This window comes from Pan paniscus, chromosome 15 (genome assembly GCF_029289425.2).
Source record: "Pan paniscus chromosome 15, NHGRI_mPanPan1-v2.0_pri, whole genome shotgun sequence".
Taxonomy (NCBI): domain Eukaryota; kingdom Metazoa; phylum Chordata; class Mammalia; order Primates; family Hominidae; genus Pan; species Pan paniscus.
The window spans coordinates 92,233,618-92,248,990 of record NC_073264.2 but is presented as its reverse complement, the minus strand read 5'-3'; the positions used below and the strand labels follow the sequence as shown (position 1 = coordinate 92,248,990).

At 46.0% G+C, this 15,373-nt stretch overlaps 1 protein-coding gene across 3 annotated transcripts in view; it reads right to left on the bottom strand.

Moving 5' to 3' along the window:
- DGLUCY (D-glutamate cyclase) overlaps nucleotides 1-15,373 on the bottom strand; it is a 172,925-nt gene that overhangs the window by 126,378 nt on the left and 31,174 nt on the right. The gene's annotated exons all lie outside the window — the stretch shown is intronic.

Here is a 15,373-nt window from a genome sequence, read left to right as displayed (position 1 = left end):
CCTCCCAAGTAGCTGGGATTACAGGTGTGAGCCACCACCCCGGCAAATTTTTGTATTTTTAGTAGAGACGGGGTTTCACCATGTTGGCCAGGCTGGTCTCGAACTCCTGACCTCAGATGATCCACCTGCCTCAGCTTGCCAAAGTGCCGGGATTACAGGTGTGAGCCACCACACCTAGCGAAATGAAGGGTTTTTAGTTAGTGTGAAATAAGACATGAGAACATATAAGAACATTACATGTTCAAATGTATATGATTACTTAGAAAGGCAGCCAAATGAAATGTTTTAGCTCGCTTGTACATAAAAATTTGAAAATTGATGCTATGGACATTTGTGGACATCAGGCACCATCTCCTAGCATCCTCATTTCACTCTAAATTTGCATTTTTCTTTGCACAAACTCAAGAGAATCTTGATTCACTCAAATAAGCAATTGCAAACTGTAACTGTTTAAAAACCAAAACTTTAAATGGATGAATTGTATGGGATGTGGATTATATCTCAATAAAGCTGTCAAAAAATAGTTTCTCTTGCAACTTTTATCTGGGTGAATCAAGATTTTCCTTTATTAAACAGAGAGGGAAGCAGACACTTCATTACAGCCTGGACAAAAATCTATTAACCTGAAACAGAACTTAATGTGTTGATGATCTCCACTGTTTTGAAATTTCGCCTTCAATACATTCATAAGTGAGTTTTTTTTTTTTTTTTGAGACAGAGTCTCGCTTTGTTGCCCAGGCTGGAGTGCAGTGGCGCAATCTGGGCTCACTGCAACCTCCACTTCCCGGGTTCAAGGGATTCTCATGCCTCAGCCTCCCGCGTAGCTGGGATTACAGGTGCACATCACCATGCCTGGCTAATTTTTGTATTTTTAGTAGAGACGGGGTTTCACTATGTTGGCCAGGCTGGTCGCAAACTTCTGACCTCAGATGATCTGCCCGCCTCGGCCTCCCAAAGGGCTGAGATTATAGGCATGAGCTACTGTGCCTGGCCAAACTTAGTTTTTTAAACTACAGTTTTAAAATACAGTCATGTGCCATATAATGACAATTCAGTTAATGACAGACTGTATATACAACAGTGGTCCATAAGTTTTTTTGGGGGGGTAGGGAATGGAGTTTCTCTCTTGTTGCCCAGGCTGCAGTGCAATGGCAGATCTTGGCTCACTGTAACCTCCACCTCCCGGGTTCAAGCGATTCTCCTGCCTCAGCCTCCCCAGCCGCTGGGATTACAGTCGCACGTCACCATGCCGGGCTAATTTTTATATTTTTAGTAGAAACGGGCTTTCACCATGTTGGCCAGGCAGGTCTCAAACTCCTGACCTCAGGTGATCCATCCGCCTCAGCCTCCCAAAATGCTGGGATTACAGGCATGAGCCATCACACCCGGCCCCATAAGGTTATAATGCCGTATTTTTATTGTAGCTTTTCTAGGTTTAGATATGTTTAGGTACACAAATGCTTATCACTGTGTTACAATTGCTTACAGTAGCAACTGTAACACAGTCACATGCTGTACAGGTTTGTGGCCCAGGAGTAATAGACCATATCATATAGCCTAGATGTGTCGTAGCCTATGCCACCCAGGTTTGTGTAAGCACAGTCTATGACGTTTACACAATGATGAAATTTCCTAATGATGCCTTTCTCAGAACTTATCCTTATTGTTAAGTCAGGAGTCTGACTGTAGTTTAAAACATACTTTAAAGCAGAAATTGGAATTCAAAAGTTTCAGGACACCCCTTGAAGTGTCTCTGAAGAATGAGTTTCATAGCATGCTATTTGGCAACTACTGGTCTCTTAATAATTGGGTACCTATTATAGCTGCCTGACTTTTCCACATATTCCTCTATGTTGCTCTCCTGTTTATTCACCATGGGCAAGCTCTCTGGAGCAGAAATCCTGCTTTGCACGTCAGGAAAAAAACTTAGTACCAGGCCTGGCACAGGGCTCATGGTCAGCCAGTGGTTTGTTCTTGCTGTCATTTCAATGAAATAGAATTAAACACCTGTCTCGGTGTGATCTGGTGAGTCCTCAGCACCTGTTCTTGAGTTTTCTGGTGAAAAGTAAAATGATAATGCATTTTTTTTCTTTTTTTGTGTGAGATGGAGTCTCACTCTGTCGCCCAGGCTGGAGTGCAGTGGTGCGATTTTGGCTCACTGCAACCTTCACCTCCTAGGTTCAAGCAATTCTCCTGTCTCAGCCTCCTAAGTAGTGGGGATTACAGGCATGCACCACCGTGTACAGCTAATTTTTGTATTTTTAGTAGAGACAGCGTTTCAACATGTTGGCCAGGCTGGTCTCAAACTCTTGACCTCGTGTGATCCTCCCACCTCAGCTTCCCAAAGTGCTGGGATTATAGGCGTGAGCTACCATGCCCAGCCAGTAATGCAATTTTTATGTAATAGAAGTTATAAATAAAAATAACAGCTAATATGAATTAAACTCTGTGTCATAAGATGCACTTGGATTTCCTCATTCAGTTATCACAACTCTATGCAGTAAGTGCTGTTATACCCCCATTTCACCAAAGAAAAAACTGAGGCTACCAGATCACAAAGGAGAAATTGTGGCTATAGACAACAGCGGGGAAGCTGAGAGCTGGGACTCCAACCAGGTAGTCAGACTCCAGAACCAGCTTAGAAATGATCTGAAGCCACTGGACAGACCAATTTGGAAGACAAAGGAAAGAGAAATCTGAGAGCCCAGGACAGAGTCAGGCAGAGGAGGAACCTGCAAAGGAATGGCCACTGGACAGGAGGAAAACCAGAAGAGAGAAGTGTGTCATGGAAACCAAGAGAGATGAGCTAGGTGTGATGAGTGCGGAAAGTCGTTTCTCAAACTTGGCGTCAAGGACGCTCTTGGTAACCTTGACAAGAGCAGCCCCTACATCCAGGTTTCTCAACTGCGACACTACTGACATTTGGGGCCAGATAATTCCATGTTGTGGGGGGCTGTCCTATGCATTGTAGATGTTCAGCAGTATCCCTGGCCTCTGCTCACTTGATGCTGGTAGCAACACCCTTCCCCAGTCGCAACAATAAAGAATGTTCTCGGCCGGGCGCGGTGGCTCACGCCTGTAATCCCAGCACTTTGGGAGGCCGAGGAGGGCGGATCACGAGGTCAGGAGATCGAGACCATCCTGGCTAACACGGTGAAACCCCGTCTCTACTAAAAATACAAAAAATTAGCCGGGCGTGGTGGCAGGTGCCTGTAGTCCCAGCTACTCGGGAGGCTGAGGCAGGAGAATGGCGTGAACCCGGGAGGCGGAGCTTGCCGTGAGCCGAGATCGCACCACTGCACTCCGGCCTGGGCAACAGAGCAAGACTCTGTCTCAAAAAAAAAAAAAAAAAAAAAGAATGTTCTCAAACACTGCCAGATGTCCCCAGGTACAAAATCATCCTAGGTTGAGCACTACTGCTCTGTAGAGTGGTGGGCGGAAGCCAAATTGGAGTAGGCAGAGGAGGGAATGGGAGGCAAGGGAGAGGAGAAAGCTTCCACAGACATGCGCAGAAGTGGGAGCTGGAGGTGGGGGCGGGGACAAGGGAATGTTGTTCTAAAACTTTCATGTATGTGTGTGTATATATATATGTGTGTGTGTGTGTTTCATATATGTGTTTGTGTGTGCGTGTGTGTTTATACATATGATAAGAGATAGCAGAGAAGGACTGTAGGTTGATGGCAATGACACAGGAGAGAGTGAACGTTTGCTGATTTGCTGATGAAGGAGAGAGATATATAAAGAGAGAAAGACAGAAACAGCAGGTGTGAATTTCTGGGGTAGGCAACAAGAAATGGGATCCAGACTACAAGTTGCGGGATTTGCCTTTGCAGGAGTAGAGACATTTGCTCTGGTATAAGAGAAGGAAGAGAGGCCCTATGCAGAAGTAGATGTAGGAAGGCGTGTGTATTTGGTGATGGGGAGAGGAGGGAGCTCCCATCTGTTGGCTTCTATTTTCCCAGCCAAGCCTGCGACAGGGTCATCGGCAGAGCTGGGAGGGAGACGGAGGAGGAGGGAGGAAAAGGCACAGAATTCTTATCTTGGAGTGCAGCAAAGCAGGCTAAAAGGAGAAGGGGGAAGGATTGCTAGGCCGTGTTGATAGCCCATTTGCAGTCTGAGGCCAGGAATTTGAAATGAGGCCAGCCCATGTGGTGTGAGAATTTTCTCTGGCAACTTCATCTGCTCTGGGAGCAGCATGGAGTGCGTGGATGAAGCCTCGGTGACTGGCAGCAGCTCCCCAGGCAGCCTACGGGAGCAGGGTCCTCATTAAGGACCAATCATTAAGTTGCTCTCCCTTGGGCCTGAGAGAAACATGGGGGTATTTTTGCACTTTCAAGATCAAGAACGGAGGGGGTGCCGGGCACGATGGCTCACGCCTGTAATCCCAGCACATTGGGAGGCTGAGACAGGAGGATCATTTGAGGTCAGGAGTTCGAGACCAGCCTTGCCAACATGGTGAAATCCCATCTCTACTAAAAATACAAAAATTAGCCAGTCATGATGGGGGGTACCTGCAATCCCAGCTACTTGGGAGGCTGAGGCAGGAGAATTGCTTGTACTTGGGAGGCGAAGGTTGCAGTGAACCGAGATCACGCCACTGCTGGGTGATAGAGCGAGACTCAGTCTCAAACACACACACACACACACACACACACACACACACACACACAAACTGGAAGGGGTCCCGGCAGCATCCTCCAATCCCCAGAAGCAGATGCACAAATCTGCTAGAGCACATGCAATTCCCCATATCCATGCCCTGTAGAGCCTGTGAGCCCCTATTTTACCCTACCAAGAAGAAAACCAAAGTTTGCTGACATTCCACAGTCTCTCCGTGGACACCACTGCTCCTCTGCCATTCACATCTGCCTCTACCCCCAATGCCACTTTCCTTTTGGCTCCCATCGACAGTCCCAGGGCCGGAGGAGGAGGAGGTGGCAGCAGGTATGAGCAATGAGACCAGGTGGAAATCAATGTGGAAAATTCTAGACATTATGATCTGCTTGTCTTAAAATGAGGGAAGTTCACTATTGGACGTGAGACAAAAGGACACTTTCTCGAGAAGGATTTAAATTCACCCTAATACTGGACTTCATCCATCGCCTCACAGAGAGCTTAGGAGTAAGACATTCCAGAAGCCTTGAACACTGATCATTTCATTGGAGCCTGAAAGTCAAATTAGAAAATCTCTGGTGATTTATTTTTTAAAACTATATTCACTTATTTAATATTTTTATGGTTTTTAATTTATTGATACATAGTAGATATACATATTTTTGAGGCACATGTGATAATTTGATACATTCATATAATCAAATCAAGGTAACTGAGATATCTATCACTTTAAATATTTACCTCTTCTTTATGCTAGGAACATTTGAATTATTCTCTTCTGGCTCTTTTGAGATCTACAATAAGGCCAGGCACAGTGGTTCACACCTCTAATTTCAACACTTTGGGAGGCCAAGGTGGGAGGATTGCTTGAGCCCAGGAGTTTGAGACCAGCCTGAGCAACATAGTAAGACCCCATCTCTAAAAAAATAAAAAATTAGCTGGACATGGTGGCACACATCTGTGGTTCCAGCCACTTGAGAGGCTGAAATGGGAGGATCGCTTGAAGCTGCAGTGAACTGTGATCATGCCACTGCATTCCAGCCTGGGTAACAGAGCAAGATCCTGTCCTCCCCAGAAAGAAATGTACAATATATTGATGTTAATATAGTTACCCCATTGATCTATCAAATATCTGATGACTTACTTTGACTCGACTCAAGAATGCGTCCATAAGCCAATTTTATGATTTGTGTGGCATTTGGAACATCCCTGAAGTGTTAGGGTGTGACCCAGCAGCAAAGGAGTGCACGACTTCCAATGTCCTGGTGGAAATGTCATATCATTGTAAGGGCATCAGGGATGCCTGCTTTCTGAGCATCTCCACAGTGTGGCAGCTGGCCAGGCTATCGCCAAGAGGCGGCCTAACCTCACACAGGGGCTCTCAAATGAAGTGAAAAAGACAAATATCGCATGATTCCACTTACATAAGGTTTCTAAAAGAGTCAAATTTAGATAATCCAGTAGTAGATTGATGGTTGCTAGGGGTCGGGGAGGGGGCTAAGGGTGAAGAGTGGGCTCCTAACCAAGGAGCATGAAGTTTCAGTTAAGCAAGATGAATAAGCTATAGAATCTTCTGCCCAGCGTTGTACCTATAGCCAACAATGATGTTAACATAGTTACCCCACTGATCTATCAAATATCTTTATTGACACCCATAAAACTTTGTTAAGAGGATAGATCTCATGTTAAATGTTCTTACCACAATAAAATAATTTTTTTTTTTTTTTTTTTGGAGATGGAGTCTCGCTCTGTTGCCCAGGCTGGGGTGGAGCAGCATGATCTCGGCTCATTGCAACCTCTGCCTCACAAGTTCAAGAGAGTCTCCTGCTTCAGCCTCCTGAGCAGCTGGGACCATAGGTGTGCGCCACCATGCCCAGCTAATTTTTGTATTTTTAGTAGAGACAGGGTTTTACCATGTTGGCCAGGCTGGTCTTGAACTCCTGGGCTCAAGTGATCCACCTGCCTCGGCTTCCCAAAGTGCTGGGATTACAGGCGTGAGCCACTGTGCCTGGCCAAAATAAAATTTGTAAAAAAAGAATTCACTGGAGAGCTTGTTAAAACACAGATTCCTAGATACTGGGGGTAAGGTCCCAAAATTAGCATTTCTCAGCTCCCCAGGAGGCTGGTGCTGCTGGTCTGGGGACCACACCTTATTACCACAGTGGAAGAAGATGGGATGCTGTCAGGTTGGAGTTTGAATTCCAGCCTCATCCAGCTTTGCAAGCTTGAGCAAGTGATGTCAATGCTCACCTGTAAAATGGAATCAGAGTATGGTACACCTTGAGAAGTTGTTTTGGAAATCAGAGAGAAGTCACGTTAACTCCAAGGTCCTAAGTAGGTGCCCAGTAAAAGAAAGCAGTTGCTATTTTTGTCACCATTTTAACACACCTCCACAACTCACAGCTGTTTGGATTAGGCATTCAAGACAAGCATTGACTTAGCCTCAAAAGTCGTGAGGAGGTTACTGAATTGGTAATCTCTCCACCCTCTCTTCCTCCTCTTCTGAACACCCAGGCACCAAAATAGCCCCTAACACCCACCAATGCACTGCCAGCGATGACATTTCTAAGCGGAGGAGATAACTGATCACTTTCAAATTCTGTAATATTTTAAGTACATTATCTTTGAAATCTGGGTCAGGATGAATATTGAACTTGGGCTCATCAAATGTTAGAGCTGAAAGGAAACTTCGAAACCATCTAATTTTCTTTTCTTTTCTTCTTCTTCTTCTTCTTTTTTTTTTTTTTGAGACAGAGTTTCACTCTTGTTGCCCAGGCTGGAGTGTAACGGCGCGATCTTGGCTCACCACAACCTATTGCCTCCCGGGTTCAAGCAATTTTCCCGCCTCAGCTTTCTGGGTAGCTGGGATTACAGGCATGTGCCACCATGCCCGGCTAATTTTGTAGAAACCATCTAATTTTCTAGTTAAAGGTGAGGATGTCGAAGGTGAGGAAACTGAGACCTAGGGAGGGGTAGCAACTTGCCCAAGGTGGCACAGCAAGTCCAAGGGCAAGCGCAGACCTGGAAACCATGTGTGCTGCCTGCTGGCCCTGGCTCAGACTTTCACAGCCTGATTCTCAGCCCAACTGACCCAAAATGCTATGCTTTCCTAAATAAAACTGCAGATCCCCTGGGTTAGTGGGGATACCCAGAACTGAGTGGGAATAATTCTCATTCTATGGTGATATTCACCTAAGGGAACAGATCAGAATCTCTAAGAAAAGAAGGGAGATTTTTATGCTTATCAGCGAAGGGCATTTTTTTTTTTTTTTTTTTTTTTGAGATTGGGTCTCTGTCGCCTAGGCTGGAGTACAGTGGTGCGATCACAGCTCACTGCAGCCTCAACCTTCTGGGCTCAAACAATCCTCCCACTTTGGCCTCTCCAGTAGCTGGGACTACACGTTTATGCTCCCATGCCCGGCTAATTTTTGTATTTTTTGTAGAGACGGGGTTTCACCATGTTGGCCAGGCTGGTCTCGAGCTCCTGACCTCAAGTGATCTGCCTGCCTCGGCCTCCCAAAGTACTGGGATTATAGGCATGAGTCACCGTGCCTGGCCAGTGAAGGGCATTTGTTTAAAAGTGTTTAGAAACTCTGACCCCACACCATGTGACCTCCTTTCTTAAACTGCTGTTCTCTTCGGTAGGTTAGGAAGTAGTCCCATTTGTTGGCCTTAATTCTTCTAAAGCTACCTCCTGCATCAAGCAGCCTCCTTTCTTCGGCTCTTCATCTTCTCTCATTCTCCTTACACTGTATCCCAAATGCAGAGAGAGCTTGCTCTGTGCCCAGAGCAGAACAGACATCTTTTACCTTTACTTAACTCATCAAGATAAATAAGCTAAAGACCTACATGCATTAAATTTTCTTTTATTCCATTATTTTCCACTATTCAATCAGCCAATATTTATAGGAGCCTATTACTTGCTAAGCATTCATTAACTGTTGCTGCGCTTACAAGGAAAGTCCCTTACTCTCATTCCATAAATATGTACTGAGTGTACCGAGGATGTGCTGGCCATGGGCCACATGGGTTATTCAATGATCAACAAGGTAACACAATCCCTGTCCTCACAGAGTATTGAGTCTGCCTTCTAAGAAATGACATCTTTTTGGCAAGAGGACAGGCCTGCAGCAGTGGTCAGGATGAGGCAGGTACTCATCCTGAGGCTGGAGGTGGCTCACACAAGCTTGTGGGAGCTGAGTGTTAAATTTTTGGGAAGTTTGTGAGCCAGTTGTTAAATACAGCCATTATTAGAAATTAAATAATATAAACATAATTTAATACGTTATATTAAAAAGCAAAGGTAATACACACTCAAAGCTCATCACCTCCTAATTATTTTATTTTTTATTTTTGAGACAGAGTCTCACTCTGTCACCCAGGCTGGGAGTGCAGTGGTGCCAACACAGCTCACTACAGCCTTGACCTCAAGCTCAAGCAATCCTCCTGCCTCAGCCTCCTGAGTAGCTGGGACTTACAGATGCGCACCATCATGCTTGGCTGATTTTTGGTTTTGTTTTAGAGATGAGGTCCCACTATGTTGCCCAGGCTGGTCTCGAACTCCTGGGCTCAAGTGATCCTCCTGCCTCAGCCTTCTGAAGTGCTGGGATTATAGGCATGAGCTATGAACTATGGTTCCCAGCCACTTCCTAATTATTTTCTGATGTTTTACTATCATCTCTGCTGTTAGGGTCCTTTACATCTATATGGTAGAAATGCTACATAATGGTGGCCTGTGGGGCATTTCCTAGCTCTGCATTCAGTGCCATCAGGTTAACAGCTTGGCATTGGCTGTAGTGGGGAATATTTATATTATGAACATTGGCAAATGCTACAAACTAGGATTTTTTTTTCTTTTTCTTCCAGAAAGCTGGTTGTTAAACATTTACTAAAACACCACTGGATACAAGTGACATCATACAAGGTAGGAGGAGTCAAATGAGTAATTAACATTTGGAGGAGGAGGCAAAATTAGCTGGGCGTGGTGGCACACGCCTGTAATCCCAGCTACCAGGGAGGTTGAAGCAGAAGAATTGCTTGAACCCAGGAGATGGAGGTTGCAGTGATCCAAGATCACGCCATTGCACTCCAGCCTGGGCAACAAGAGCGAAACTCCGTCTCAAGAAAAAAAAAGGGAGGGGAGGGGGTCCTTGAACGCCAAGTAGAGAGAGACATGGGGTCATGGTGAGGGTGGGCAAGCTGTCTACAAGCCTGCCTTGTGGGGACTGTCTGTGTTGAATTGTTTTTGGAGGGAAACATGAGGCTTAACAAATAGCTTTATTGAGATTTATTTCTCAAACATACACATTCACCTAAAGTGTATAACTCAATAATTTTTTGCATATTCATGGAACTTTGCAACCTCACCACAATTTTAAAACATTTTCTTTGCTTTTTTTGTTTTTGTTTTTTTTTGAGACAGTGTCTCGCTCTGTCACCCAAGCTGGAGTCCAGTGAGGCAATCACAGTTCACTGCAACCTCCACCTCCTGGCCTCAAGCAACCCTCTCACCTCAGCCTCCCAAGTAGCTGGGACCACAGGCACGTGCCACACCCAGCTAATTTTTGTATTTTTTTGGTAGAGACAGGGTTTCACCATATTGCCCAGGCTGGTCTTGAACTCTTGGACTCAAGCAGTCTTCCTGCTTTGAACTCCTAAAGTGCTGGGATTACAGGCGTGAGCCACTGCCCCCAGCCTAAAACTTTTCACCACCCCAAAAGAAACTCCCAGACCTGTTAGCAGTCACTCCCCATTTACGCCAATCTCTTTTTTCTCCAGCCCAAGGCAACCACCACCAGTCTATTTTTTGCTTCTATAGATTTAAGGCTATTTTTTTAAGCTGACACAGAAATCTGAAATTGTATGAGTTAATCTTGGAGAGTGTTTCATGGGCAGCATGCCCTGTGCCAACCCAGCAATTTCTCCAATTTTCCCAGTGCGAGCTCAGTAAAATTGCCTCTTGACTACAGCTGACCCACTCCCTCTCAGTGGGCCAACTTGTTCCCTCCCCTGGGAAGGATCAAGGGAGAAAAGTTCCTACAGGTGAGCTGAGTGGTCAGCCTCAGGCTGAATGTACATGCTGAAGCCTTGGTAGGTGCAGAAGTCGGAGGAACAAGCCAGGGGGGTGGGCAGGGGAAGGCGCTCAGCTGAACATGGGCCTAAGTGCGAGAGTGGACCCCGACACTCTAAGGGCAGACAAGCCTCTCTGGAGAACTGTGCTGTGGTCAGTCCCCCGGCAATTTCAAGAAAAGTCACAACCTGTATACCTGTACAAACTCCTCCATCCGTCACTGACTTGGCCCCAGGAGGAGTCACCAGTGAGAGGGTCGCACTCCCCAATTTTCAATAATGCATCTCCCTACTGGTTCTTCCTTCCCACCCCCGGCCCTGAGATGGAGTCTCGCTCTGTCACCCAGGCTGGAGTGCAGTGGCACAATCTTGGCTCACTGCAACCTCCGCCTCCCAGCTTCAAGCAATCAAGCGATTCTCCTGCCTCAGCCTCCCAAGTAGCTGGGATTATAGGTGCGCATCACCACACCTGGCTAATTTTTGTATTTTTAGTAGAAACGGGGTTTTGCCATGTTGGCCAGGTTGGTCTCGAACTCCTGACCTCAGGTGATCTGCCTGCCTCAGCCTCCCAAAGTGCCACCACGCCCAGCCTCCCTACTGGTTCAATTGGCCACTTGTGCAAAACAAAGTGAGGAGATGACAAAGACCCCCACCTATCTCAAAACATTCCCACTACCAAATACTAGCATCTGAAATCCTTGTCATTCCTTTGAGTTATACCATTATCCCCAGAGGCCATGAGTGAAATTCTTGTTATAGGGGATTGGAAGTGGGTGGAAGGGCACTAGCACCCGGCTCAGGTCAGCAAGACTTTACCTTGGAAAGCAGGGGCTGGACTCTGCGTGCGGTGGGACACTGAAGATGTGAGCTTTGGATTGAGGCAGTGATGGTCTAGATGACAAAGATACAGAAGATGTGTTTTGGGGAAAGGTGGGCCCAGACGGAAAGCTGGGGAGGGAGGGGTGGGCCAACGGAGAGTACCACTGAAGAGGTGTATAAAGGAGAGCTGCCATTTTTCTCCCCCCATTTGCAGAGTCTTCTTCCACTCCATCTTTCTCTCTTCCCATCCCACACTATAAATAATTGCAAGTCTTTGTTCTTTGCCTTGGGAATAGCTTCTCCAGCTGTTGCCACATTTCTGAACCGAATAAAGCATCTCTTTTGAAATCCACAAAAGAAACAGATTGAACTATGGTGTATTCTTTTTAAGAGGCTTGACTCTACCAGGAAAAAAAAGCTCCCTTACCAAAGAAAGAACATGGAGTGCATGTCATAGCCACTTGCCTTCACGTGTAAAGATGCGGTGACAAGCACCCTTATTCTTAGCCACTGGCCTTGTGGCAGGAAGCGAGCCAGGCAAGGACAGGGCACAAGCAGAGTGGCAGCCTCTGCCGACCCTGAGAACCAGCCTCCTCCTCCCTCCTGGTGCCCCTAGGAATCAGCATATCCCAACCATGACTCCTAGAAGTTCTTCAGGAACAGGTGGACTAATTTCTCAGCAATAGTCACTGTTTTTGTGATATGAAGGAAAGCGGTTCTAGAAGGCAGGACCGCCGAGGAAGGACATCTGCTCTGCTGCTGCTAAGAAGAAAAGCAAGTGGGCACATGGTCTGCTTTCAGGGGCAAATGAACTGGGGGGGCAGGGGGAATTTCTCATGGGTGCTGTCTCATGACCAGAGGAGACGGCTAGAGTTTTGTGTGGCTAGGAGAGGTGACCAGCTGCTGGAGGGCAGCTGCTGCTTTAGATCACCCATGCCTGGACCCAGAGCGAGCAGGTTCCATTCATCACAGCTTGTGTTGGATCCTTTTACAAAGTGGTATATCCTTAATATAGATGTCCACAGGCTGATGACAGCCCTGTCTCATGAGATCATGGCTTGAGTTCTCACTCCAGGCCTGAAGACTTTTTTTTTTTTTTGAGAGAGAGAGTTTTGCTCTTGTCACCCAGGCTAGGGTGCAATGGCGAGATCTTGGCTCACTGCAACCTCTACTTCCCAGGTTCAAGTGATTCTCCTGCCTCAGCCTCCCGAGTAGCTGGGATTACAGGTGCCCATCACCATACCCAGCTAATTTATGTATTTTTAGTAGAGATGGGGTTTCACCATGTTGGCCAGACTGGTCTCGAACTCCTGACCTCAGCCTCCCAAAGTGCTGGGATTATAGGAGTGAGCCATCGCGCCTGACCCAGGCCTGAAGACATTCTGAAGCACTCCCACCCATGTCTACAGGCTCCCAGCTTCTGTCTGCGTGGTCACCTCTGCCTCTGGGATCCTGTTTCCACATGGGCTGTAGTTGCTTTTTTTTTTTTTTTGGGACAGAGTCTCGCTCGGTCGCCCAGGCTAGAGTGCAGTGGCATGATCTTGGCTCACTGCAACCTCCACCTCCCGGGTTCAAGCGATTATCCTGCCTCAGCCTCCTGAGTAGCTGGGATTACAGGCACCTGCCACCGCACCCAGCTAATTTTTGTATTTTTAGTAGAGACAGGGTTTCACCATATTGGCTAGGCTGGTCTCGAACTCCTGACCTCATGATTCACCCACCTCAGCCTCCCAAAGTGCTGGGATTATAGGCGTGAGCTACCGTGCCCAGCCTGTAGTTGCTCTTTTTGACTTTTGTTGTAAATTGTGGTAAAATGCACATAACATAAGATGCACTCATTTTCAAGCGTACAATTTAGTGGTATTAAGTATCTGCATAGTGTTGGGCAACTGTCAGCATTATCTAGTTCCAGAACTTTTCATCACCCCACATGGAAACCCTATACCTGTTAAGCAGTCACTTCTCATTCCACAGATCCAATCCCTGCAACCACTGATCTGCCTCCTCCCTCTATGGCGTCACCTGTTTGGAACATTTCATGTAAATGGAACCATACAAGATGTGACCTTTTGTGACTGGCTTCTCTCACTTGGCATAATGGTCTTCTCTTTGTTTGTTTGTTTGTTTGTTTTGTTGCTCTGTCACCCAGGCTAGAGTGCAGTGGCTCCATCTCAGCTCACTGTGACCTCCGTCTCCTGGGTTCAAGCAATTCTCATGCCTCAGCCTCCCAAGAAGCTGGGATTACAGGCATGCACCAACACAATTGGTTCATTTTTGTATTTTTAGTAGAGATAGGGTTTTGCCATGTTGGCCAGCTGGTCTCAAACTCCTGGTCTCAAGCAATCCACCCACCTTGGCCTCAAGCAATCCACCCACTTTGGCTTCCCAAAGTGCTGGGATTACAGGCATGAACCACCATGCCCAGCTAGCATAATGTTTTGAGGTTCATTCATATTGCTGCATGGATCAGTCTTCAATTCCTTTTTATAGCTAGATAATATTCTATTTCATGGATCTACCACATTTCGCTTCTCTGCTGGTGCTGTTTTGTACCTCATCTACCCAAATACAAAACTTGCATTTCCATTTCCACAACAATCCCTGCTCACAGTTTCCGCATGGGGATAATGATACTTCATCACATCCTGTAAGGGTTAAATAATACACAACAGGTAAAGTGACCAAAAGCACCTAGCAACTAGTGCTCAATAATATATTATTAATTATTATATCATCATTATAGTCATTATGCAATCATTATGATCATATAAATTCCTCCAACCTCTTGTTTTCTGTTGTATCTATTCATTTGTTTCACAAATTATCTTTTTTTTTTTTTTTTTGAGACTGAGTTTCACTCTGTGGCCCAGCCTGGAGTGCAGTGGCATGATCTTGGCTCACTGCAACCTTTGTCTCCCGGATTCAAGTGAGTCTCCTGCCTCAGCCTCCCGAGTAGCTGGGACCATAGGCGCCTGCCACCATGCTCGGCTAATTTTTGTATTTTTAGTAGAGACAGGGTTTCACCATGTTGGCCAGGCTGGTCTTGAACTCCTGACCTCAGGTGATCCACCTGCCTCGGCCTCCCAAAATGGTGAGATTACAGGTGTGAGGCACTGCACTTGGCCCACAAAATATCTTAAATGCAATTATGGTTGGATAGCCGCAGAGAGCTGTCTGGATTAGGTACTTGCAAGGATTATGTTGAATTGCATACTCCTTTGGTTCCCAATCTGGGGCCATGAAGCCATGAGATCTCTATTATACCGTTACAGCAAGGAGTTCATGAACCACAACTGCAGCAAGCATTTTCTAGCACTCAGTGGCTACCCTTTCTCTCCTACACATACAGGCACTACTGTTTCTCAAATGTGTGCAGTCTCTGTTGAGAATGAATAAAAGATAAGTCATATAAAAGCCTTTTATCATCAAGTGTCTTCTCAATCTAACCAATACTCAAGATACCACTTTTCTCATAGGGAGATCTTCATATTTGAGAAGATTAGAACCCACTAGCATACAGCAACACTAAAAGAAACCAAAACGATTCAACTCAGTATGGAAATCAAATGATTAACAAGAGTTTATTGAACACCTACTACAAGTTTGGTACTATTCTAAGCACCATGGTGGGGGAGTGTGGATATGAATATGCAGAAGATAGTTTCTGTCCTGCACACTCTGTAATTGGGAAGAGCAGCCGTAGGCCAGTACAGTAGTCAAGAATGTGTCAGCATAAGATCAAGCGTTAAATTAGTACTATGGCTAATACATGAAATTAACATGGGCTGAAGTCATCAGGAAAGGCTCCAAGGAAGAGTCTGGCTTGAAGCATAGGCATGTTTTTAAAGGGGCAGGGAGCTCCAGGTAGGTA